General features: G+C 34.7%; 1 pseudogene; it reads right to left on the bottom strand.

The window, feature by feature from the left end:
- Nucleotides 1-260: 260 nt before the first annotated feature.
- Nucleotides 261-19,212, bottom strand: LOC120133693 (annotated as a pseudogene).
- Between the last annotated feature and the right edge of the window lie 8,743 nt (nucleotides 19,213-27,955).

Below are 27,955 nucleotides of genomic sequence, written 5' to 3'. Positions count from 1 at the left end.
TAATATGCTGGATATATATATATATATATATATATATATATATATATATATATATATATATATATATATATATCCTTTAAGAATAAGTTGTTGATTAATGTTTTCTTGTCCGTTAACTTCAAGTTGAACGTTTTCACGTATTAGGCTTGATTAACATTAGATTGTACTAGTAGAGTTTATTTTTGTAGTCCTGTGCTTCGAGCACTTAATTTCATTTTGGTTACCTTAGTGCCATGTAATTGCTTTTTCTAACAATTTCACTAGTTTGAGGAATAAAAAATATCAGGCAAGACGTCCTTACTATATAAAGGCCTTGGTTTGTTATGGTTTTTCCAAGTTTCTTCATTAGACAGAGCCACTTCTATGTTATGACCAAATACATGATCATATATTCTTCTTCCATATCGATCAATATCTTCATATCTTCATATATTCTATATTCAAATACATCTTCAGACTGTTCCAATGAGTTTGTAGTATCACTAGAGTGCACATTCAAATCGTTTTCTTGATTCTTCTCCCCAAACAACTTTACAAAAAGTAGATCCTTCACCCACACGATACAATGAACAAACTACAATTCAAACAATATGATTAAGACTTCTGACATAGAAGTTTCCTTGGAAACAACTAGATGTAAATAATAATTGTAGTGACTACTGGTTAACTCTGACCGAAATAAATGAAATCCCACCCTAACCCCAGCAAAAGAAATTTTCTCAATTTTGTAATTGTATAGACCGGATAAGTCTTTGGAACAGGTTTTGGCTGACACTCATAAGCACTCTGTTTTTCCCTTCAAATGTACAGTAACCTGCACCAGTTATAGTTATACAATACGGTGACATGGTCATCATTCATCACCACAAGCACAGACAGATTAATAACATAAAAGCAATGTTGAAGCCAAGCAAAAATAAAAAGAAACAAGGTCAAGAAATAAGAACAAAAAATAATCTTATAGCGTGTATATGAGAAAGTGCTAAATAAAAGAAAACACAATACTCATTTTTTTCAAGTAAAATAACCAACAAATTTAGTAGCCAAACATAGGTGAGACTTCAGAACCTAGAGCAATCATAAGATCATGTTACAAAACAAATAAAGAGAAAGGGAAACAATCAAGCAAACAGACACTTTGACATTCTTTTGCAAAATTAAATTGCTATGTACACTTTCTTACACAAGTAAAATTTGAATTATACAAAGAAAACATTAATGTTTTTCCACCAAATGAAGAAGATAAAAACAACAACTTTTCAAGCATATTTTAGAGCTGCATATCAGCATAGATAATATTAGTATAGGACTCATTTTATATAATATTTCATAAAGCCCTCAATAGAACTTAATAAGAAATAGACTATGTCCAAACAGAAACTTAGGATGGTACTACTTGTATATAAGATAAACAGGTCACTAGCTCTGGAAGTGAGTTTCACCAATAAGTTTTAATTTGCATAAAATAGCAGTACTTCAGATTATCAGTTATATAGCATGTAAAATCAAAGCACTCTGACTGGAATTGTACTTGCACAAACTAAGAAAAAATTGATGAAAAATAAATATGAGTAACCTATAAATGTTATATAACATTTCTAGACATGAAAAAACTAAATTACCTGTCCTAGGAATCCTGTGGTCCCGCTTTCAACTAAGGGAACATCCGCCGCCAAGCAAACATGGAGCCTTGCATCTAAGTTGTCCAGCCCATTTAGAACATCATTAAATTCTTTAAAGAAATCAACGTTGAAACGAGACTCCTTAACATTTGCATGATATGGTGTAATGTTTATGTTGGGCCTGAATCTCAAGACTGCCTCTCGAGCAACCTAATAAAATACAAATCATCAACTTATATAAGTAACCCTGCAAGCAAACAGGAAAAATGCTTGTGAATGTGCTTGCCTTGGCTTTGGACTACCCAACATGGGATTGCCGAAACAAAAATTGTCTATTCAGGTTGCTGACTTTTATAGTTTCCATGTCAATCTACAAGCAAATATGTTTAAATGCATGAATAAATAATTTCCAAAAAATAAAAATCAGTTCAAACCCACATCACCTTGACCTCAAAACAAATGAAACACAATTTTGCATTCATCAAATCAATAACTTACTATTAGCACTTTACACCATCTTAGAACTATGCATCCAACTTTTGCATCTTTGCAAACAACCCTATTGCTAGACAACCCTATATCAGTCAAATTTTAATTATACTTGAATACTTGGGGTGTGGTAAGCAATTCTCAAAGCATGTCGTACTCAATAAATGATTGCAATTTTTGCACTGTATCAGTTGTGACACATTATGATTCCCATAATGGCATGGCATCTTGTAAGAAACAAAACAAGATTTTTGGATTGCGTCAGGTTATCTTTTAAGTTCCTCTTGTTCACCGTGCTGCTTCAGCCAATAGGTAGTTTCATTTCCTGCCATCTTTAAACATAATGTTGTTACTTTTCTTGTTGCTCATTCTGCCATCTTATAAGGAATTTCATGTAAATTTAGAGTCACTGATATTTTGTACTATTACTATTCAAAAGTGATAAACTCATCTGATGTGATTTATTAACCTCTTATTGCATGACCCTTGATTGATTTGCACAGTTTTTTCTTGAAAAATTTTATTCTAATGAATCCTTTTTTGTAGGCGAGTTTTCATCCTCTTATGCTTAGTCTACAGAGGTAAGGCATTGAGCCATGCAAGTTCTCATGTTTATATGGTACCTTATTGCACGTTTAAATATCCACTGTCAAACATATGGTCAATGATATGAGTTAATGCATTTAAGGTATAAAAAGACTACGTTTATTTATATATTTATTTCAATAATGAGTTAATGGAATAATATTGTCTTTCATTAATATTACATAAACTTCAATGGTAATTGTTGAAAACATTTTGATATTTCGATATAAGAAACTAAGTTTAAATGAATTTTAAGATTTTACAAATGATTTTCTAAAGTATATTCGATTCAATTAATCGAATATCAAATTATTACTCCGAGTCTTTCAAGATCATTTCAAACCTTACTAAATGTGTAAAATTGTGTTTTATACTTAAACTATTTTTGAAACAATTTTCACAAATTATTTTGAACCAAAATCAAGCCTAAAATCAAATTTTCAAAGTGATGCACCGATGCACCAATTCATGCATTGATGCACCATGGAATTAATTGAACATCGAATGCATTTTATGTAACGATGCACATACCATGCATCGATGCACTTAGTGCATTTGATGCATTGATGCACAAGACCATGCATCGATGCACTCAGGCTATTTCAAAACATTGAATGCATTTTATGCATCGTTGCACTCTTAGTGCACAGATGCACTGAGAGTCCAACGGTCAAAATATTTGAATTTTACACTTGATGCATCGATGCACCTAGGGTATGCATCGATGCATTAGACGCTCCCAACCACTAATATTAATTATTTTCACACTTAAACGGCTCTATTGACTCCACTAATCATCCCCAACGTTCAGAATCAATTGAAAGTGTATTTAAACAAGCTTAGAAGCAATTGATCAAGAACAAGAAACATCAATCAACTAGAATCAAGAGAGAATCAAAGAGAAAGCATCAAACCTCAAGTTTGAGCATTTCAAACCTATTTTTCATTCAATATTCATTTTGCTTTCAAGAACACTATTTGTACTCAACTGTATTCATTTTTTAGTGTTATTTTCTTTGTTCTAGAATTGTGCAAACATTCTACCTTGTGAGGATTTCCTTGTAAGTTTGCAAATTTGTATTCTTCTCTTTGAGAAAGAGTGTTCTCAAGAATTTGGGTATATTTTTGAGGGAGTTGTAAGGTTATCTCTTTGGCCTCAAAAGAAAGAACAAATTAGTGAATTTGTTGCAAAATCCTTACTGTGGATAGCTAAGGTAGTGGACGTAGACTTTGATTGACAAAATCGAACCACTCTAAATCGCTGTGCAATTGCTTTCAATTTTCTGCAAAAGCTTCCACCAAAATTTTAATTGCCAATTCACCCCCTCTTGGCCGCTTCCATCGATCGATTAACTCAACAATTGGTATCAGAGCTTGACTCATTTGAAGGTTTAACCGCCTCTTGAGTAGATCTGGGAAGAGTTACATCGATAATCAAAGTCATCAATGGCCTCCACTTCAAACGTGGACTCCTGTCTCGATTCGATGCCCGTCAACAAGCCTCATTTCTTCAGTGGAGCTAACTATGCCTATTGGAAGAATAGGATGATGTATTTCATTCAAGCCAGTGACATGGGAGCATGGAATGTTGTAGAAGACGGGTATATCAAACCTCTCACTCATCCAAGATTGTGGAGTGAAGGAGAGACAATGATGTTCCAGCTCAACTCCAAAGCTATCCATATCATATTTTGTGCTCTTGGACCATATGAATATGGAAGAGTTTCATCTTGTACAACCACCAAAGAAATATGGGATAAACTACAAGTCACTCACTCATGAAGGCACCGACGAGGTAAAAGAATCTAAAATTAGTCTTCTAACACAGTTATGAAAATTTCAGGATGAAACCAAATGAAGATATCAAAGCTATGACGGATAGATTCTCAATTATTGTCAATGGTCTCAAATCATATGGAGAGATCATTCCTAACGAGAAGCTTGTGAGGAAGTTAGTTTACTCACTTCCAAAATCATGGCAATCCAAGAAGACGGAAATCACCGAGGCTAAGAACCTAAAGTCCTTAACTCTTGAAGAGCTAATCGGTTTTCTCCTCACTCATGAAATGATGCTTGAAGATGAGGTGGACCTCGATAAGATTGAAGAGACACCAAAGGAGAAGGAGAAGAAGAAAAACATTGGAGTTGCTCTCAAATCCACAAAAGATGAGAGTGATTCGGATGAAGATGAAGATGACGAGGAAATGGCATTGTTTGCCAAATGGTTCAGAAAATGATGAGACCTTACCGAGGATGAAAATTCAAACGAAATGAAGGCCTAAAAATGATCCAAAAGAGAAAGACCCGATCATTTGCTATGAATGCAAAAAGTTGGGGCATGTAAAATATGATTGCCCACAATTGAAAAGAAAAGGTCAATCGAAGAATAAGCACAAGGCTCATGTGGCTACATGGAGCGATAAAGAGGATTCTGATGAAAAGGAACAAGAAGTAGCAAACTTGTGTTTGATGGCATTCGGGGAAGATTCTAAGGTAACCTCTAACTCATCTAAATTTGATGATTTATCTTATAATGAGCTATTAGAGGAATATAATGGGGTTGGCTTCGGATTATGAGAAATTGTTTTTAAAATATAAAAATGATGTTTCAAAATTGAAAAATGAAAATAAACTCATTTCCAAAACCAACAACGATCTTGAAAGTAAAATCAAAGATTTACAAATCAAACTAGAAGAGTTTGAAAAGAAAAATTCGGATTTGCAAAATTTACTTTCAAAGGTCAATGATGATCATCAAAAGAAAATTGGTGATCTTAAAGCTTCTTTTGATAAAGTTGGAACAAAACATTTTGAAAAGGAGAAAATTCAAAATCCAAATTTGTTAGAAAAGGTTTTAAAAACTACAATCATAGAGGTCCCCAAAGAACCTCTAATGGAAAAATTGTTAAAAGTATATGGGTTCCTAAAGGACTCATTACTACTAAAGATAAAGATATCCTACACAAATGGATACCTAAGGGGACTAGGATTTGGAAACTAATGAATATGAAACCAAAAGAATTTGTGTACCAAAAATTAAAAATTAATCTATGTTTGTAGGAAAAGGAGCATTGCTACAAGGAACGTGAAACAAATTCAAATTCATGGTACCTTGATAGTGGATGCTCGAGACACATGACCGGGGACAAAAGCCAGTTTATTGAGCTTAACGCCAAAAATAGAGGAGAATTGACTTTTGGTGATAACTCAAAAGGTCAAATTGAAGGTATAGGCACTATAGGTAATACCTCTTCCATGCAAATTAAGAATGTTTTATATATGAATGGATTAAAGCATAATCTTTTGAGTATTAGTCAATTATGTGATAAAGGATTCAATGTCATGTTTGAAACCAATGGTTGTAAAGTTATTGACATTGCATCTAATCGAATTATGCTTGTTGGTCATAGAATAGGAAACATATACATGGTGCATTTAGACTCTATTGTTATGACTAATTTATGCCTAGTTGCTAAGGATGAGCATGATAGTTGGTTATGGCATAGGAGACTAAGACATGCTAGTATGAGTGTTTTGCAACGGTTAATTCAAGGAGACTTAGTAAGAGGGCTGCCTAAACTGAAATTTGATAATGATAAAATCTATTATGCTTGTGCTAAAGGAAAACAAAAGCGAGTTTCTTTTAAATCCATTAATGATGTATCAACTAGTAGAGTATTATAATTGATCCATTTAGATCTTTTTGGGCCATCTATAACTACTAGCTTGGGTGGAAAACAATATGCATTTGTCTTGGTAGATGACTATTCTAGATATACTTGGGTTATATTCTTAAGTAAAAAAGATGAAGCATTAGAAAAATTCATCACGTTTCCAAAAGTAATCCAAAACGAAAAAGGTTACTCTATAGCTAGTGTTAGGAGTGATCATGGAACTGAATTTGAAAATCTTGGATTTACTAAATTTTGTAATTTTAATGGTATTAGTCATAATTTTTTAGCACCAAGAACCCCTCAACAAAATAGAGTTGTTGAAAGGAAAAATCGAACTTTAGAATAAATGGTTAGAACCATGCTTTGTGAAACAATTTGCCAATATTTTTTGGGCATAAGCCACAAATACTGCTTGTTATGTTATTAATCGAGTAATGATTAGGCCTATTTTGAAGAAAACTCCATATGAACTTTTTAAAAATAAAAAGCCTAACATTAGCTATTTTCATCCTTTTGGATGTAAATGTTTTGTTTTAAACAACGGTAAAGACAATCTTGGCAAATTTGATGCTAAAAGTGATGAAGGAATTTTTCTGGGTTATTCCTTAAGTTCTAAAGCTTATCGAGTATTTAATAAAAGAACTTTAGTTGTAGAAGAGTCTATACATGTTATTTTCGATGATAATCTCCTTCCGAGGAAGGATTCTTGTTTGAATGATGATATAGGTATTATAAATACAAATGACGTTAGACATGACGTTGGAGAATCATCATCAAAGGAAGAAATGAAAGATGAGAAAACTCATGATCCTCTCGAAAATCCAACCATTGAAGAAAGGGAAGTATCTTACCCAAGAGAGTACAACTATGTCAAGGATGGTGAAATCATAGGTGATCCATCCAAAGGGGTAACAACTCGATCTTTTCTTAGAAATATTTGTAATTATGTTGCATTTATCTCATGCATAGAGCCTAAGAATATTAAAGAATCATTAAATGATGAACATTGGATTATGGCTATGCAAGAAGAGTTAAATCAATTTGAGATAAGTAAAGTTTGGACACTAGTTGAAAGGCCTAGTAATAAATCTACTGTAGGTACTATATGGGTATTTAGGAATAAGCTTGATGAGAGTGGTAATATAGTGAGAAACAAGGCTAGACTTGTTGCTCAAGGGTATACTCAAGAAGAGGGCATAGACTATGATGAAACATACGCTCCTGTAGCTAGGATAGAAGCAATTAGAATTTTATTAGCATTTGCATGTTTTCATGAATTTAAATTATATCAAATTGATGTTAAAAGTGAATTTTTAAATGGTTTTATTAAAGAAGAAGTGTATGTGGAACAACCTTCAGGTTTTGAAGATTCAAAATTTTCGGATTATGTTTTTAAATTGAGAAAAGCACTTTATGGTTTAAAACAAGCTCCTAGAGCTTGGTATAAAAGATTGTCAAACTTTTTAATTGAAAAAGGTTTTTCAAAAGGGAAGGTTGACACTACATTTTTTAAAGCATAAAGGTAAAGATTTATTAGTAGTTCAAATTTATGTTGATGATATAATATTTGGTTCTACTAATGATGTTCTTTGCCAAGAATTTTCTAAGCTAATGCAAAGCGAATTTGAGATGAGCATGATGGGGGAGCTCTCATTTTTCTTGAGACTTCAAATCAAGCAAAGAAAAGATGACATCTTCATCAATCAAGCTAAATACGTCAAAGATATGCTCAAAAAGATTGGACTGGAAAATGGGAAACCTCATGACACTCCAATGAGCTCTTCTACAAAGCTTGACTTAGATGAAGGAGGTAAATGTGTGGATGTTAAATTATATAGGTCAATGATTGGTTCTTTGCTCTATCTAAATGCAAGTAGACCGGAAATTATGTTTAGTGTTTGCTTATGTGCTAGATTTCAATCATGCCCTAAGGAATCACATTTACTAGCTATTAAGAGAATATTTAGATACCTTAAGGACACTCCTAGTTTAGGACTTTGGTATCCTAGAGACTCTAGCTTTAGCTTGCATGCCTTTTCTGATGCAGATTATGGAGGATGCAAATTAGATAGGAAAAGCACATCCGTTACTTGCCAATTCCTTGGAAATATGTTGATTTCTTGGTTTTCAAAGAAACAAAATTATGTTGCATTATCTACCACTGAAGCAGAATATATTTCAGCCGGTAGTTGTTTTGCACGAGTTTTATGGATGAAACAACAACTTTTTGATTATGGAATTGAAGTAGGTATCATTCCTATCAAGTGTGACAATACTAGTGCTATTTGTCTCACTAAAAATCCCATCCAACACTCTAGAACTAAGCACATTGAAATAAGACATCACTTCATTAGAGACCATGTCACTAAGGAATATGTAGTTCTAGAATTTGTTAATACTTTGCACCAATTAGCGGATATTTTTACAAAGCCTTTAGACAAGGAAAGATTTTAGACACTTAGGAGAGAATTAGGTTTAACCAACCTATCTTCACTTAGTGTTTAAAATAATTTTAGCACTTTTAAGAATAAATGAAAAATGCTTATAATAATAATTTTTGATTGCATTCTATGCTATTAATTAGGGGGAGTTTATGTTATTTGGTGAAAATTAATTTTATGTTCAAATGTAGTTTAAGGAATAATTTGATTGATTGAACATGATTAATTTTCAATATATGAGTTACCAAAACCACTAGAGCTAATTAATTTAGCATTTTGAGTGTTTAAAATGGATTTTTGACATTTTTGTGCTTAATGCATCGATTCACTTAATAGTGCATCGATGCATCCCTTTGAATATGCATCGATTCATCTTGTTGATGCACCAATGCACGCCTTGAATGTGCATCGATGCATAGGGTCATGCATCGATGCATCCGTCAGGTTTTAGGTTAAAAATGCTTATTTTCTCATTTGTTTCAAAACCTAAAACTAAACTCTCTTAGCCGTTCGCCTCCTCTTTCTTTCCTACCCTCAAAATTGCTCAAAATCCTTGGTTTTTTATCGGAATCTTCGAGTTTTTCAACTCATAATCCTGCTTCAATCATTAATTCGTGCAAAACATCAATACATCCTTCTCAATCCGAAATTTCAAGGTAAACTTTTCTAAAAACTCATTTTATCAATTTTCGATCTTAGGGTTAGTTTTGATTAGTTCTAGGATGAAAATTATATCGGGCATTGGTTATATGATGATTCTAAACTAGATTTTACAACAAATTTCATCAAAAACACACAATCTTTCAAAATTTTCTTTGAAATTCGAAATTAAAAAAAATATTTTCGAAAATCATTGATTTTTTGACTTCATTATATTGTTTTTTTATGAAAACTATATGCATTGCAATATTTCCAATGATATTTTCAAATAGTTTTCAAAACTTTGCCCATTAGGATTGTTTTAGAGAACCTTGATTATTGCGGACTCAATTGAGTTTTAGGATTGATTATTGTGCATACATATTTTTCAATTTTCAGGTTATCTATTTCTTTCCTTTTTCCGATCTTTAAATAATGTCAAATCCCAAACGTCCTAGGTCCTCTTCGAGTCGGTCAAACCAAAATCGTCCTCCTGTTCCTCCACCACAAAATCCAAACAATCCTCAAAAGACCATAATTAGTACATGTTTTAATATGCATGAATGTCGGAGAGAAGAATTGTACCATAGGTACATGGATTCTTTCCAATCTTATAGAATTAGGGAAGAACGTATTCCATCTCTACAAGCCATGATAGACTTTAAATTTGAATACCTCTCGATTCTTAGAACATGGAAGTTTGATAAACTATTTTCTCTTAGACCTGCCGTCTTTCATCAATTAGTCCGCATTTTCTATTCTAATGTGGTCTGTATTCAAAACGAAACTCAATGTGGAACTATAGGAATTAGATCCTACCTTTCAGGATAATATATTCTTATTGATTCTGCAACTATAGCTTCAAAATTTGGATTAGATGACAATGGTGTATATGACGAAAAAGAAACTGTGGAATATCCATATCTCCTAAACGCTAGTGTTAGTACCCTTCGATCTCATCACGGTCGTTTTCTTCATTTAATGATCTCATGGTGGTTTCGACCATCTGTGGGTAGGTACTCCACTCTTCGTACTAGGGATTTATGGCGGATGTATTGTATTAAGAATAAGATCAAAATAAATCTTCCACATATTATCTTTAGTGTGCTAGTCGATACCGTAAATATTATCCCGTCTAAACATGTTGAAACATTAGTTTATGGTTATCTTCTTAGTAATCTCTTTATCAAACACGGTCTGGATGTCTCTCTTGACAATCCTATTCCTCTCCAAAACCCAATCAATCTCACATCCTTGAAGAAAGCAGATTGGAAACAAGACGAGGTAACTGGTTAATGGGTTTTTAGATCCGGTAAGCAAACTCCGGGAGCTAGTTCCTCACGAGCTACTCCTAGCTCCTCTCGTGCTCCTCCTCCTCCTCCTCCGGCTCCAGTTACCGACGATGATCCTGAATTTCAATAGCTTATGCAAGATATCGATTATCACGTACCCAGTGACGAGCCTGCACCGGAACCAGCTCCACAAGAGGATCAATTGCCTCCATATTTTCGTTCATTTTTTGGAGACATTTGATATACGGTGTGCTTTCATCGAATCCCACTTGACTGCTACTCACGAAGCAGTAAATCAACGCTTAGACACTTTGGAAGCTCGTCAGATGGAGTTTCAAAGGGAGATGCTTGCACGCATGGATGCTCTCTCTTTCTCTTGAGATGCAAGCCCGATTTCCTCCTCCACCTCCCGATCCTTCTATGGATGACTAGACTTATTTTATTTTGATTGTATTTGGGATTAAAACTTAAAACTTGGATTGTTAAAAAAATTTGTTGTTTTTGAATTGTTTAACTATTGTTGGATGTTTGAACTTTTTATTTATTTGGTTTGATATTTATGAGCTTCATGTTTATTAATTTTTTCATTATTGACATCTTAGTTGCATTATGACCAATTTACCATTTCACATTTGATTTGAATATTGATTATGAACACTAATGGCTAACCTCTCTTTTGATCTTTGATCTTAGCAGCTTAAGCTATATTCAATTAAAATGTTTAATCAATTGGCTATGTTTTTCAAAGCCTTCTTTCACACAGTTTTTGAGTCTTTTTGATTTAACAAAAAGGGGGAGAAGTGTTAAAAGTTTTAAAGGGGAGAATTGTTATAGTAAGGGGGAGTAATTTCAAAATTGATTTCAAAACTTCTTTTCAAAGAAAATCTTAAAATTACTCAAGAGTTTTGTTATAACAAAAAGGGGGAGATTGTTGAAAACATTTTGATATTTTGATATAACAAACTAAGATTAAATGAATTTTAATATTTTACAAATGATTTTCTAAAGTATATTCGATTCAATTAATCGAATATCAAATTATTACTCCAAGTCTTTCAAGATCATTTCAAACCTAATTAAATGTGTAAAATTGTGTTTTATACTTAAACTATTTTTGAAACAATTTTCACAAAGTATTTTGAACCAAAATCAAGCCTAAAATCAATTTTTCAAAGTGATGCACTGATGCACCAATCCATAAATCGATGCACCATGGAATTAATTGAACATCGAATGCATTTTATGCATCTATGCACATACCATGCATCGATGCACTTAGTGCATTTGATGCATCGATGCACAAGACCATGCATCGATGCACTCAGGCTATTTCAAAACATCGAATGTATTTTATGCATCGATGTAATCTTAGTGCACCGATGCACTGAGAGTCCAACAGTTAAAATATTTGAATTTTACACTTAATGTAGCTATGCACCTAGGGTATGCATCGATGCATGAGACGCTCCCAACCACTAATATTAATTGTTTTCACACTTAAACGACTCTATTGACTCCACTAATCATCCCCAACATTCCGAATCAATTGAAGGTGTATTTAAACAAGCTTAGAAGCAATTGATCAAGAACAAGAAACATCAATCAACTAAAATCAAGAGAGAATCAAAGAGAAAGCATCAAACCTCAAGTTTGAGCATTTCAAGCCTATTTTTCATTCAATATTCATTTTGCTTTCAAGAACACTACTTGTACTCAATTGTATTCATTTTTTAGTGTTCTTTTCTTTGTTCTAGAAATTGAAAACATTCTACCTTGTGAGGATTTGCTTGTAAGTTTGCAAATTTGTAATCTTCTCTTTGAGAAAGAGTGTTCTCAAGAATTGGGGTATATTCTTGAGGGAGTTGTAAGGTTATCTCTTTGGCCTCAAAAGAAAGAACAAATTAGTGAATTTGTTGCAAAATCCTTAGTGTGGATAGCTAAGATAGTGGACGTAGACTTTGATTGACAAAGTCGAACCACTCTAAATCGCTGTGCAATTACTTTCAATTTTCTGCAAAAGCTTCCACCAAAATTTTAATTGCCAATTCACCCCCTTCTTGGCCGCTTCCATCGATCGATTAACTCAACAGTAATAACGTAAAGGATAAACTTTTAAAAAATAAAATAAAATAAAACAAATGAAATGCATATATATATATTTTTCTCACAACTAAAAAAGATTTTATATTTTCTTTATTACATTTGATACATGTTGTCTTTAGACACTTATTTAAACCTATGTTCAATGTTAATTTATGATTTGATGGAGTAGATGCTTGAGCGTATGTCTGGGGAGAGAATTTTGGGTACATGATAGAAAGTGGTATAGTTTGTTTGTTGTCTTATTTTTTACTGTTGTCTTATTTCATTTTCATATTGATTTTAACAGACAATTGAAGTATTGGTTTATTTGTGTTGTTTTGGTTGTCGATAATAGGTGGTTTGTCTTGCATTATCTACACTTAGATCTACTGCTATCTGTTGTGAAGAACTCATCTTGTTTGATTAGAGGTATGCCCTCAATTTCATATTAATGAATTTCTTTATTGTAATTTTAAATATTTTTATAAAAGAACAGAGATAAAATTGCTCCCATAACATTTTATAAATTTAAAGGTCTTATAATTTAGGAGTGATTAGTTGTATACTATGCAAATATTAGTATGCACTAAATATGATAGTTTAATGCTTATGTTTAGGTTTTAACTTTTTCTATAATATTACCATTTAACATTTGAAATTTAAACTCCAGAAATACGAAATGGATAAGACTTGGATGGATTTCTCAAGGGTAAGCATCGAATATCGAAATGGAGTTGAAAACTTTCTAGATTTAGCTTTTCTGAATGCAAGCCAAGAGAATATGATTCTTTGCCCTTGTAAGAATTGTGTTAACATTAACTGGCACATTCGTGAAGTTGTGTACGAACATCTAGTTATTTTTGGATTTGTTCGGGGGTATAGAAAATGGATCTTTCATGGAGAGTTTGTATCAGATAGATCTGCTTCCAAGAGTTATTCGACTTATCCTGCTCCTTCTCACTATCCAACTTTTAGAGAAGATGACATGGAAGGGATATTACGAGATGCATTTAATATGCACAAGAGTCATCCCTATGTTACAGAAAATTATTGGCAGAATGATGTTAATGATTCCATTGAGATAGGAAGAATTGGATGTGGTGAAGAGCCAAATAGAGAAGCGGCAAAGTTTTACAAGTTGCTGAATGAAATGAATGAACAACTTTATGATGGATCAAAGTTTTCTTTCTGCATTCATCTTTTCCACTTAAAATGCCTGGGAGGGTGGATTGGGAACTCCTTTACGCAATTGTTGGAGTTACTAGGAGAATTGTTTCCTTTTGCAAAAGTCCCTCAATCATGTAAAGATATGAAGAAAATGATAAAAGATTTAGGTCTTGGATATGACAAAATTCATAGTTGTCCGAATGATTGTATGTTGTATTGGGGTGATCGAAAAAATTAGGAGTCTTGTCATGTATGCAGAAAATCTCGATGGATGAGTAGGGAGGTAGAAAATGTTACTGAGGATGAAGCTCAAGCACAATCGAGAAAGAAACCGGTTAAGATTCTCCGATATTTTCCTCTCATACCTAGGCTACAAAGATTGTTTATGTCCTCCAAGACTACTGAGTCTATGAGGTGGCATCATGATGGTAGAACCGATGATAGATTATTACGGTGTCCTGCGGATTCTTCAGCTTGGAAGTCATTTGACAACAAGTATCCAAGTTTTGCGAGAGATCCTCAAAATGTCAGGCTCGGTCTTGCAACTGATGGGTTTAATCCATTCAAAATCATGAGTACTTCGTATAGTACTTGGCCTGTTGTACTTGTTCCATACAATTTACCTCCCTGGATTTGCATGAAACAATCATCTTTCATCTTATCCATGATAATCCCCGGTGAGAAAGGCCCCAAAAATGATATTGATATTTACATGCAGCCGCTAATTGTAGAGTTGAAATAGTTATGGGAAGGGGTTTACATGCATCCCCAAAAATAATTTTGATGTTTACCATGTAAGAACCAGGAGCTGTTGTTTTTCCCATCTTTTCTTTCTTTTTTCTTATTGAATCACCAGAAGTCAGATGCAATTCAAAGCAAGGAAGAAGAAGGGCTGTTGAGAGGGAGAGAAGGTTGAGGTTATGGTTTAAATGTATAAAAAGAGAAGTACAGTTAACGTGTAAATAATTGTGGTCTAAAAATTTCTAAACTTTTTTTTGTTGCTTCAGGTTTATACTCAAACAAGGCCATTCTCCCCAGTTTTAAATATCCGAATGATTTTTACAAAATGGCCTCAGGGTTACGTAGATATAAAAAATATAGTTTCGAAAATAACCGTTTTTTGTCATCGGTCGAACGATTTTTCGGGAAAAAAACAAGCAAAAAAACATCACATGAATGCCAAGAACAATCGAAACAAAGGTAAAAATGCTACCTTTCTTTATTTCTTTCTTGCTTTCGAAAGCTACAAGTGCTCGAATCTTGCGTATTTTTGAGTATTTGTGTGTAATCTCTATGTGTATTCAATTTAAAAAATGATGAGAGTTTACAACTTATTTATAGTAGATATAATCCTATTTTTAAGCCTATTTCAAGTATCCTATTTGAACTAATCTTCTATTTCGTTGGTTGTGGATGAGTCCTATTGAAACATGTTGTTGATGGCGCCGTGAAAATCGACAGGTTGTGTGGTTCGTATGGCATGGAGAGATGTGGTGCAGAGGAGAATGGCTTGCTAGAGTTCTGGAAACCTTAGCCTTCTGGGTCGGTTCGGACACAAGTGGATCCGGGTTTATTCAGGTAGTGGGTCACAGTTTGGGTTGCTTCACTTTAGGCCACTGTTGGGCCGCGTGTAATGGTCATTGTAGGACTACCAATTTTTGGGGTGAATTTAATTTGTATTTGGACCCTGTAAAAAACAAAATAAATGTAAACATTATTATATAATATAATTTGTAATTATACAATATAATAATGTTAATCGGTCAAAATTTGGTGTCTTCAGGTGCCCCTCTTTGCTCATTATCGTGTAACAAGAATAGAGCAATGATTAAAAGACACAAATTTTGTCCATATCGAACATCCTCTGTCGTAGAGTTGAAATATGATATTAAGATAGGTTTGTCAATTTGGATTGAACCACGAAATGGCACCCTCGTCGTGAGGTTGAGTTGAACTGGTGAACTCTGAGCACGATATCCTTTGTCGTGAAGTTGAAACAGAGCTCAAAGCTTTTGGCAAGTGGCTCATGGATCGTCTTCTAGCCCAAGATGCTTCATCGTGAAGCTAAAACTTGACCTAAAGACTTCGGTGTTGCTGTGTTACAGATGACTTATTCGTCGTGAAGTTAGGTCATTCACTTTGGGTACGATATCCTTCGTTGTGAAGTTGAAATCATAGATAGTTCATTCATCGCAAAGTTGAGCCATGAATTGGATATCCTTCGTCGTGAAGTTGAAATCCAATCTTGTATAAGTTGCATTGTTTCGAGTCCAATATCTTTCGCCGTGAAGTTGAAATTGACTCTAAATGAAACTGGAAAGCTCATTTGCTATGAAGTTGAGCTTTGAATTGGATATCCTTCGTTGTGAAGTTGAAATCTAATCTATAATTGGATACTGCTTGTGGGCACGATATCCTTCGTCGTGAATTTGAAATCATAGATGGCTCATTCATTGTAAAGTTAAACCTCAAATTAGATATCCTTCATCGTAAAGTTGAAATCCAATCTAAAGATGGATATTGCTGGTGGACACGATATCATTCGTTATGAAGTTGAAATCGTGGATGGCCATTTCGTTGTGAAGTTGAGCCTTGAATTGGATATCCTTCATTGTGAAGTTGAAATCCAATCTAAAGATGAATGTTGCTGGTGAGCACGATATCCTTCTTCGAGAAGTTGAAATCGTACATAGCCCCTTTGTTGTGAAGTTTAGCCTTAAATTGGATATCCTTCGTTGTGAAGTTGAAATCCAAGGGTTCTTTCACCAAATTGGTTTTGAGTTGGATATCCTTCGTCGTGAAGTTAAGATCCAATCTTGAGTTGAATATCCTTCATCGTGAAGTTGAAATCCAATCTCGAGTAAATTGTGTCGCTTCGAGTCCAATATCATTCGATGTGAAGTTAAAATTGACTATGAATGAATCTGAAAAGTTGTTTGTTGAGTCCAATATCCTTTGCTGTGAAGTTGAAATTGACTCTGAATGAAACTGAAAAGTTGTTTGTTGAGTCCAATATCCTTTATTGTGAAGTTGAAATTGACTTTAAAAGCTGCAAAAAATTATGTATGCAAAAAAAATGATGAATGTGATGCTCTTAAGTAAGTCTAAGATGCATGCAACATGAATTGGTTATTTTATCTTCGGGATGAAGTCTCATTTTTGTCTGCCAATCTTGTACTCAGGATTGACCATGCCTCATTTTCTTCTCAGGTTGCAGCCTTTCACATTTGAGACTGTCATGTTTGAAAATGTTTTTTTTCATTTCTCTTATTTTAGGAGGAAAAAAGTATAGGAAATTTGTAAAACATTGTTCCTTAATTCAGGCTTGCAATCGAATCAAATCATAAACATGGGTTCAAAGTATATCAAAGGAATCAATAGCTCTTTTAATTCTTTCAGAGTTATAGCTCTTTGACAAATATCTGAATTGATAAGTTGGCTCTAGGTTGCCTTCCTAATTTCTAAGGTTTCAGCCATAAAAAAAGGTCATTTTTTCAGTCATTGCAACATACTTTTTTCTTGGCTTGACATTTTAATTTGATGCGGACAAAATAACGCAACTAGCATGATCAATTACTAAACCTTCTTTCGGTCCTCTGAAATCCTCCATTTGTTTAAGCTTCGTAGGCTCCTATAACAAAGGTAGTGCAAAAATATCGGTCTAACAATGAAATTCTTAAGTGCTCGTGTGAAATTGACTATAACAGGTGTTCTTTAACTCCTTTAGTCTATCATTACCAAAAATTCATTATTTAGATAAATTTGATTTAATTTTCCATTGTCTGGCTAGCCGAATCCATAAATCTGGGGCGTTTAACCAATTGCTTTAGAGGGACAGCTTAAGATTATAACCACTTTTATCAGGTTAACTGAATCATCACAAAGTCTTTGGCCTGACAATACCAGTGGAGCAAACACCGAGTTTCCAAGTGTTCGAGTAATGTCATGGTTTGAACACAATCTATTCATAAAGCCAGGGCTTTCGAGTTTCCTCTATAACCAATTGCCTTAGTGGAATAGCTCAGTTTTACAGGTTTAATTTCTTAAGATTGTCAAGAAGAACCTGTTATAGTCTAGGTGTTTATTGAAAGTAAAAAATTTCATCTTTAGAGTTTAATTTCCAAGCAACTGACTTAAATTAGATTCACCTACTTGACTATTCTATCTGTGAAGATCATTATCATCACTGAACATCTAAAAATGTATAGTAATGTCATATGCAAAAGAAGCCCCATGTTGCCCGCTCCTATACTTACCTAAATACCAAGCCTCTTGTTCATTCCCTTATGAAATGAGAAGGCTATGTCGGTTCTTGTAAAAGAAGGATATGGTGTTCGAGTGTGTCTTTTGGGGTAAAACTAAGGGTCATTATTTGATCATGTCACTTTATCAAAGATTTGTAACTCCGATCATTTACAGAGTTTTTAATTCATTTGATATTCAACGAATTTCAAGTCTTGTAAATTTGATTCATTGCTCACCATCTTTAAAGTAGCATAAATTCATTTAAACCTCCTTAAAAAAGAACTGAGAAAAGAAGAAAAACAAATTCACACAAAATACTGCAAATGATGAAATGATCTTCTTCCTTATTTGGATGCCCTTGAGTTGTTGAAGTCGATCCAACTCTTGTTATGCATTTTCTGCACGATTTTCTTGAATGCGAAGTAGTTCTCAATAGTGTGCCCTGGGACACCGCTATGATATTCGCAATGATCATTCTCATCATGCTACCTGGGGTATAGCGGCTTCATGGATTTCACCAGGTATGGTGACATTACGTGAGTATCACAAGTTATTTGTTAAGTTCCTTATAAGTCATGGGAATAGGATCAAAATGGTCTCATTTTTAATGAGACATGTGAAGGTAATGAAAAAGAGAAAAATAATGCGAAATATGCCATAATGCATGATGCATGAAATGATCGAGACATTGATCCAAAAATGTGTCTGTTATTATAAATAATCCTTATTGGGAAAAAATGTTATTTCTATAAGAGACAAAAACCCTTAAATGCACATTTCTAGACCCCGAACGGCTTCTAACAGGTTGAATCATCTTCTGGCTTCTTCTGTCACCTATTAAATACCCTGTCGAACCATTTCGGCCTCTCTGAGATGCTTTTTGTACTTGTCCTGAGAAATCTCGAATGGATGCATCTCTGGTTTTCACTCTTTGTTGAGTCTGTTCCTTAACGAAAATGCAATTGAAGTCCTCCATCGTTAAGAGCTATCTGAAGTTCATTTGCTTGTTTCTTGAATTCGTCAGTAATGATATCCAGCTCAGCTAGGGTTTTTGTCATCTTGTTCTCGTAGTCTTTGAAAGGACTCTCCAGGTCTGTAACATTTTTCTTATCTTCCTCCAGCAACTTTCGCCATCTCATTTTGGAAAAGTTAACTTTTGACGTCCTTGGTGTAAACCCGGTCCATTTTGAGTCTTTTCTGACTATAGCTGGACTTCTGAGCTTTTCATCTCTTATATCATAACCCCTTTGCCCATTAATGTAGATTATTTACGTTCAACGAACACATTTTTGGTGGATTAACACCTCTTTTGAATAATGCAAATGATGAAAATGAATAAAAGAGAGAAAAAATGAAAAGATTTAGTGAGGTAAAGATAATAATCAAAACAATCAAGAAAATAAAAGTCCTACGTCACATGATATCTACCCCACATGCTTATTATTCCTACCCGATCATGATCTCTATCCCACAAGTTGATTTTGAACAAGTCCTAACCGCATAAATTTCTAGTTCACATGCTTTGAACATAAAATAAAGCAGGAAATAATATCAAAGCATCCTAGGGTTTGAAATGAGGTTTTGGGGTGGGCTCTAATTCCCTGTAGTCTCCCGATTTAGGTTCTAAAGAAGACACCCGAGTTCTCATTGCTAGTGCCTCCTTGGGCTTGCCAGACCCTTAGTCTTAAGCACATTATAAGCTTGTGTGGACTAAGTTAAATTCGAGAGGACACATTCCCTTATGTCTGTGCGATGAATAAATTTACACGAAGACATAAGGTATATGAATCCCGAAGGTTACTTGTTAGGCTAGTGTGGAGAATGAATTCTCACGAAGGTGTCGCTTTCACCCCCACTTAAAAATGGGTTTGGAGCTCGGGTTTAGAGCCTTAGATGAAAAACAAGTTTTTGACAAGCTAAGAAATAAGTGCTTCAGTAAGGTTTGGGAGTACTCGTCCGTCCAGCAGATTGTTTGAGGCGGCGTCGCGTCCTGGATGAGTTCACTTGCTATGGAAAATTTTCTGGAGGGGGCTCAGTAGTTTGCTTAGTGGCTTGTGTAGTGGGCTTTGGCTGGGCTATTCCATCATCATTAAATAGTTTAGGCTCTAACACCTAGGTATGAACAGAGGGCACCGGGCTACTCTACTCACCAACTTGATCCTCCTCGGCCTTGACCACTGGGGAATAATGTGGAGGGGTCGGTGCAGCTAGGGTCGGGAGTGTCTCTTTCTTGGTCATCCGGGACATTTAGTGCTGCAACATTCTTTGGAGTGGCAACAAGCTCAGCAGGAAAGGGTGGAAGTTCATCAGCGGTTATATGTAACAACTCCTTGAAGAAGAAGGAGAGCATGGCATCCATTTCCTTTAAATAATTTAAGAATGTGCGTATTTGGCCCTCTAGTCTATCTAGCTTTTCTCTTGTCTCCCTCGAAGCAGTCACACAACGGCTATTCTTGCCGTGGAAAAAGTTTTTGCTCTATTCTCTAAAGTATCCCTAGGGGCTTCATCATCAAAGCTCACGAGTTCAAGGATTTTTTTCTTCGTAATCCCCTTCTTGGTTGGAATAAACTCCTCAAAGGGCTCTTCAAGGACCTTCTTTTTGCACAGTGCGGTAATCAAGTTTGGAAAAATCAACGCACATTTCTTCCTCTTTACACATTTATATAATTCCTTCACAATAATCTCCCCCACATTAATTGGTTGCCCATAAATGATAAAGTGCAAGAGGAGTGAAAGCTGCAGTAGCACTATTGTATGGTGGGAGGTCGACATTAAATAACTCTTTCGGAAGTGGTTCCATAACTTTGTATGAGGCTTAAGGAAGCTATGTTCCACACTCACTTTGTTGGGTGTGTTGCCTTTCCATTTGGCCAACTGGAACCACAGATCTTCCAAAACACCATTGTATGTTTCAGTATTGGCTTCAATGATGAACTTTACGTGACGATTCTCTATATTGTCAACTTTGCTGGTGGCACATCGCCAAGATGTTTTACGAAATGTTCCCATTTGTTATTCTTAACCACCTTCATAACCTCAGGTCTGAACAATTCTTCACCTTCCTCCGAAAAGAGAAAACTATTTTCTATTTAGACGGTTCGATTTTTATAGTTTGAAAATGTGCCTATACGGCTATGTCCTTGAACTACAAAAAATGGTCGGTATTGCAAGCAGAAGAAGAGGCTTTTGGGGTTTTTTTATTCGTACTATGGTTGTAACATGAGAAATGAAAGAAAATGGGAGAAGGAATGCTTTGTTTTGATAGAAATGGAGGTTCAATGGTGAGGCAAAGAATGAGAGAATGGAAGTGAAAAGAGAAAAGGAAAAGGCAAAGTAAAGAAGAAAAAGAGAAGTTGGGTGGTTTTCAAAGAAAACTGTGGGTAGTGGGTGGTTTTGGGCAGGGTAATTAATGAAAAGTAAGAAAGAGAAAATGGTGTAATTATTAGGGAGATTATTATTGGTTGGTTTGAAATAATAAAAAGGAAAAAATAAATAAAACATGTTTGTTCCCTTCTTTTTGCCTCCCAAACAATTAAACCCTATGGTTTTATCTTCTAACTTTCGTTGCGTCAACCCTAAGCTACCACCTATCATGATGCAAAAATAAGAGACAAAAATAAAGATTAAAATAAAATTGAAAAGACAAAATAGAACACTTGTAAATTAAAATAAATAAATTATTTATGAATAGACTTCTAAAATAAATGCTATATCAAAATATTTTTAAGGATATGACCCAACTGTCAAGCATCGTGGAAAAAGACTACCAATTTGTCTCGCATGATGGGGGCTCCATAGTAAGCCTTCAGTATTTTTTCATTTACTTTGAAAATGGTCCCATCATCAAGGTTCATGAAGTCGACTACCCCATGGGGGTAGATTTTGTGGACTTGGAATGGTCCAGACCAACGAGACTTGAACTTGCCTGGGAATAGTTTCAACCTGGAGTTGTATAGGAGGACTTGTTGACTTGCATAAAAATGATGCGGCAAAAGTTTTCGATCGTGCCACTTATTTGTTTTCTCCTTATACATATGTGTGTTCTCGTACGCTTGCGCACAAAATTCGTCCATTTCATTCAACTCTAGTAATCTTTTTTCTCCTCCTAGCTGGCCATCAAAGTTGAGTTTCCTGAATGCCTAATATGCCTTATACTCGAGCTCGACGGGGATATGGCATGTCTTGCCATAAATAATCTTGAATGGTGACATTCCTAGTGGTGTATTGAATATCGTATGATACGCCCAGAGCACTTTGTCTAGCTTTGGTGACCATTACTTCTTTTTTGGGTTCACCACCTTCTCAAGGATTTACTTGATCTCTCGGTTGGAGACTTCAGCTTGTCCATTGGTTTAAGGATGATGTATTGTGCAATTTTATGTCATACCCTATAGCGTTGTAATACTTTAATAATCAATTTATTGTTGAAGTGGGTGTCTTTGTCACTGGTAATAGCTCTCGGTGCACCAAACTTGGTGAATATGTTCTTGTGCAAGAATTTGAGCATGATCTTGGAGTCATTTCTCGGAGTTGTCACGGCCTCAATCCATTTGGATATATAGTCAACCCCCAAGAGTATGTAAAGATCACCGAAGGAGGATAGAAAAGGTCCCATGAATACTATTCCCCACATTTCGAAGAGCTCTACTTCTAAAATGTTTTTCCATGACATTTCATTTCTTTTTTTTATATGTTCCTTGTGCATTAAAAGCAATCATATGTTTTGTAGAAGCCATGCATATATTTAAATAGTGTGGGCCAGTAAAAGCCAAATTAAATACCTTAGCAGTAGTCCTAACTCCACCAAAGTGGCCTCCACAACGGGCAGTGTGGCAATGGAATAAAATTTCTCTTTGCTCTTCTTCAGGGACGCACCTTCAAATCACTTGGTCAACACATTACTTGAATAAATAAGGCTTGTCCTAGTACTAGGATCTCACATCATGTATGAACTTCTTTTTGTCATGGCTATTTAAATCAGAAGACAAAACACCACTAATAAGAAAATTAACTATGTCAGCGTATCACAGAAGTTTTGCAACAAATAATATTTTATCATTAGGGAATTCCTTCTTCATTTCTAATTTATTATCATATGCAACCTTGTTTTATAATGTAGATAGGTGATCGGCTACTTGATTTTTATTGCCCTTCCTATCCATAATCTTTAAGTTAAATTCTTGCAAAAATAAGTATCCAACTAATAAGTTTAGGTTTACCATCTTTTTTATTCACTAAGTATTTGATGGTCGAGTGATTGGTATGCACAATAACCTTAGTGCCTATTAAGTAAGACCTAAACTTACCAAAAGGAAATACCACAACAAGTAATTTTTTTTCAGTGGTTGTGTAGTTTACGTGTGCTTCATTCAAGGTGAGACTAGAGTAATAGATGACATGAAGAATTTTACCTCTTCTTTGCCCTAGCACAACACCGATAGTATAGTCACTTATGTCACACATTAATTCGAATGGTGTTATCTAATATAGATTCACCATGATCGGTGCTGCGATAAGTCTTTGCTTAAGCTCTTTAAAAGTGCTACAACATTCTTTATTAAAAACAAAGGGAATATTTTGCTACAACAAAGTACATAAAGTCTTTAAGATCTTAGAAAAATCTTTTATAAACCTCCTGTAGAAGCCTACATATCATAGGAAGCTTAAAATGCCCTTTATGGTGGTTGTTGGAGGTAACTTCTCGATTACTTCAATTTCCGCCTTGTCTATTTCGATGTCATGGCAAGAAATTTTGTGTCCCAACATGATACCTTCAGTCACCATGAATTGAAACTTTCCCAGTTGAGGACCAGGTCTGTGATGAGTGTTCTAAATCGATAATATTTGTTTGTCTATTATTCAATCTTATGGATTTATTTATATTGATTTGATTGTGTTATGCTTATTATTGTGCATGGTCTTATTTTCCAGAATTAGTAGTAAATAGGGCACATTCTACATTTTTTTTAATATTTGGTCACTAATAGAGACATGGCCACGACTCTGGCATGACACGGTCTGACGTGGCAGTTTCTAGAAGATCCAATCAGTAGCAATTTTCTAGAAGATCTAGTCAGAGCCTTCTGGAATGTGGACGGGCAGAGATATCTTAGGAGATTTATTTTTAAAATTTAAAGTTTGAATTTAGAAAACATTTGGAATTATCTTTAGGATTTTTTTATTTTTAATTTATGTGTTTATCTCTAGATTTTAAAAGCTATAAATACCCTCTTGGGGTAAGCCTAAACTCACAACTCAGATTTCACTATTTTTCTTATTTCTAGTTTAATAAAGTTCTTTCTTTTCTTTTCTTTTTAAGTTTTCATTTTCATTTTCATTTTTTTTAAGTTTTATTTTTAAACATGCTAAGTATGACTTTTGTCATGCTTAGCTAATTTTCTCATAATCCGAGGGCTAAACTGATGACTCAATTTCAACGTGAGAATTGAAAAGAACTTGAATAACTTCGGAATATCTCTCTCAATATTTGCGCTATTTTCAAAATCAAAACAGCTTTCAAAATAAAAGATTGACTTTGGTCAAGATGCTGTTGTGATTAAATGTGTGGGAGGAAAGATCAGCTTATTGAAAGCACATTTGACTTCCTAAGAACACACTTGGCAAGATTGCCAAGAGGGAATTGAGATCGAAATTACTAGTTATTGAAACAACAATCCGAGTCGGTCTTCACAAACTTAAACGGTTATTGATCTACGAAAATTGATGTTGATCAGATCATTTTCCAAAGCTAGAATCAAAGATTGCCTCGGGTATTCGGTATACAAAGAAGAGTCACGAGGATTGTCGCTATTGACAAAGTCACCAACGTGAATCCCGATAGGAAAATCTAATTCGATAATCCAAAAAATTAATTCAAAGCAAGGCTTGAGGGTGTCTTTACCATATTCATTTTCAACTTTTCATTCTTTATTTTCTTTATTTTTACTTTAAATCACTTTTTATTATTTAATCATTTTTACAAAACCCCATTTTATCTACTGCATAACACATGGTCAAGGCAATTCAAACCTAAATTTAGGAATTTTCTATGTCCCTGTGGATCGACCCTTACTTCTCTTTACTACGTAATTCATTTATTTATTAATTGAGAAGAAGGAAATTATTTTGACATCAAAATGACAGTTGTCAAATTTGCGTTGTGGTTAGGGACTTCGCCAAAGTTACTAATTTTTGTTTGCTTTTTATTTATGACCAGGATAAAACCGGGTGAATTAGTAGAGTAAGACCCAGAAATCAAAACCAGAGCTCGGAGACACTTTGGGAAAGAAGGAGACAATAATCAATCCAAAGTTGATTTCAGAATTAAATTCAAGTGAATCTGTTAATACCGAACCAAATCCGATGGTCGATCCTACTATCAGAGCAGCTTCTACTGAACAAGAGCCTTTGTGCATTGATTTTCCCTAAGGCAAAACTCCATACCAGTTTAAAACTAGCCTTATTCATCTCTTCCCTACCATCTGCGGATTACCAAACGATAATCCACATAAACATCTCACGTAATTTCACATGATATGCTCCAGTATGAGACCACATGGAGTAACTAAGGACCATATCAAACTTAGAGCTTTTCCCTTTTTTTCTTAGCCGATTCGGCTAAGGAGTCGTTATTTTATTTACCCCTAAATTCTATTATTACATGGGCTCAAATGACTCGCCTTTTCTTGACAGATTTTTCCCTGCAGCGAAAGTAACTGAGTTATGAAAAATAATACTTGGAATCAACCAACTTGATGGAGAGTCACTCTATGACTACAATGAGAGATTTAAAAAATTATATGCTAGTTGCCCACAACATGGGTTAACCGAACAAACACTCCTTCAATACTTTTATGAAGGATTAACTCCCTTGGAATTAAAGATGATCAATGCTGCCAGTGGGGGACTGTTGGTGAACATGACTCCTACTAAGGCCAGGGATTTAATTTCCACAATGGCCACAAATTATCAATAGTTTTGTCTAACTAATGAACCTCCTCGAAGGGTTCATGAGATAAGTTCATAATCATTAGAAAGTAAGATAGATAAATTAACTAAAGTAGTCAATTCTCTTATTGCAGGAAAGATATGACCCAACATATTATGTGGAATATGTGCATTACCTGATCATCCAACATACGGTTGTTCACTGATTCAAGATGACACAACAACTCAAGTTAATGCAGTGGGGAACTTTATAGGACCTCCCCAGTGGGCTTATAATCCCTATAACAATACTTACAACTCGGGATGGATGGATCATCCAAATTTCAGTTATGCTCAAAACTCAAGGGCAAATCAAACTTATCAACCAAGGCCACCTCCACCACTCCCACAGTCACAGAAGACATCGTTAGAATCAATTGTTGAAAGATTAGCTTTTTTCTAGGAAAAGTTCCAGATTCGTACTGAAGCCCACTTAAAAGAGATGGAAAAGCATATGAGCCAACTGGCTCAGACTATAGAACGTTTGACATCAGAATGTAAACTTCCGTCTCAAACCGAGGTAAATCCAAGGGAGAATGTCAGCACAATCACTCTTCGGAGTGGTACAGTGGTCACTCCACCTGTTCCAGAAGATGAAGCAATCCAAAAAAGAAAGAAGAATGTTGACTCAGGATCCTAGAAGAAGAGAGACAAAGCACAAACGAATCCAACACCATATTCCTATGATGTGCCACCACCTTTTCCATCAAGGTTAGTAAAAAGGGATAAACAAGCTGAAAATACTAGACATATTTCGAAAGGTGGAAATCAATATACCTCTCCTTGAGGTTATCTGAAAGGTTCAAAGATATGCTCAATTTTTCAAGGAACTTTGTAGAACAAAGAAAAAGTTTTCTGGGGTCTAAAAAGTTAATTTGGGAGAACATGTCTCAATTGTTTTCCAACGAAAGTTGTCATCAAAACTGATAGACCAACGTATGTTTGTAATACCCTGTAAAATTGGTAAAGTTAGGATAAAGCGAGCCATGTGTGATCTTGGTGCCTTTATTAATGTGATGTCTCTCTCTGTTTATAATATGATCACTAACAAGCCTTTGAAGGACACAAAAATATCAATTCAGCTTACCGACAGATCTGTCATTTACCCGGAAGGACTCTTGGAAAATGTACTGGTAGATGTAAACAACTTAATATTTCCCGCTGACTTTTATATAATTGACATGGAGAATGATCACACCAGCACTTCTTCTGATATTCTATTGGGGCGTCTCTTCCTAAGTACTGTACACACAAATATTGATGTAGGAAGCAGGATTCTGACCATGGAGTTTGATGGAGAGATCGTTAAATTTGATGTGTATAAGGCAATGAGATATCCTGACAAAGTGGAGAGTATAAATTCTGTTGATATAATTGATCCTTTGGCCGATGAATTTTTAAGGACTATTTTTCCTTTTGATCTATGCAGGGAGTTAGAAGATCATGATGAGGAAATTAGGAAGTTGGAAAAAATATATTCAAATTGTGTCAATTTAAAATTGATTTCTTTTAAGCCTAAGGTTTTTCCTTCTGTTTTGGAGGCGCCTGAAGTTGAATTAAAACTATTTACGGATCACTTGAAGTACACTTTCCTTGGAGCGAACAACATTTTTCCAGTGATCATATCGAAATGATTGTCCAAAGAAGAAGAAAGAGATTTAATAACGGCTTTGCGCGCACACAAAGAGGCTATAGGATGGACCATCACCGATATAAAAGGATTAAGTCCATCC

The sequence above is a fragment of the Hibiscus syriacus genome, unplaced genomic scaffold (genome assembly GCF_006381635.1).
Source record: "Hibiscus syriacus cultivar Baekdansim isolate YM2019G1 unplaced genomic scaffold, ASM638163v2 tig00110584_pilon, whole genome shotgun sequence".
NCBI classification, from domain to species: Eukaryota; Viridiplantae; Streptophyta; class Magnoliopsida; order Malvales; family Malvaceae; genus Hibiscus; species Hibiscus syriacus.
Note: the sequence above shows the minus strand (reverse complement) of the source record. Positions and strands in the feature narration are given on the sequence as shown.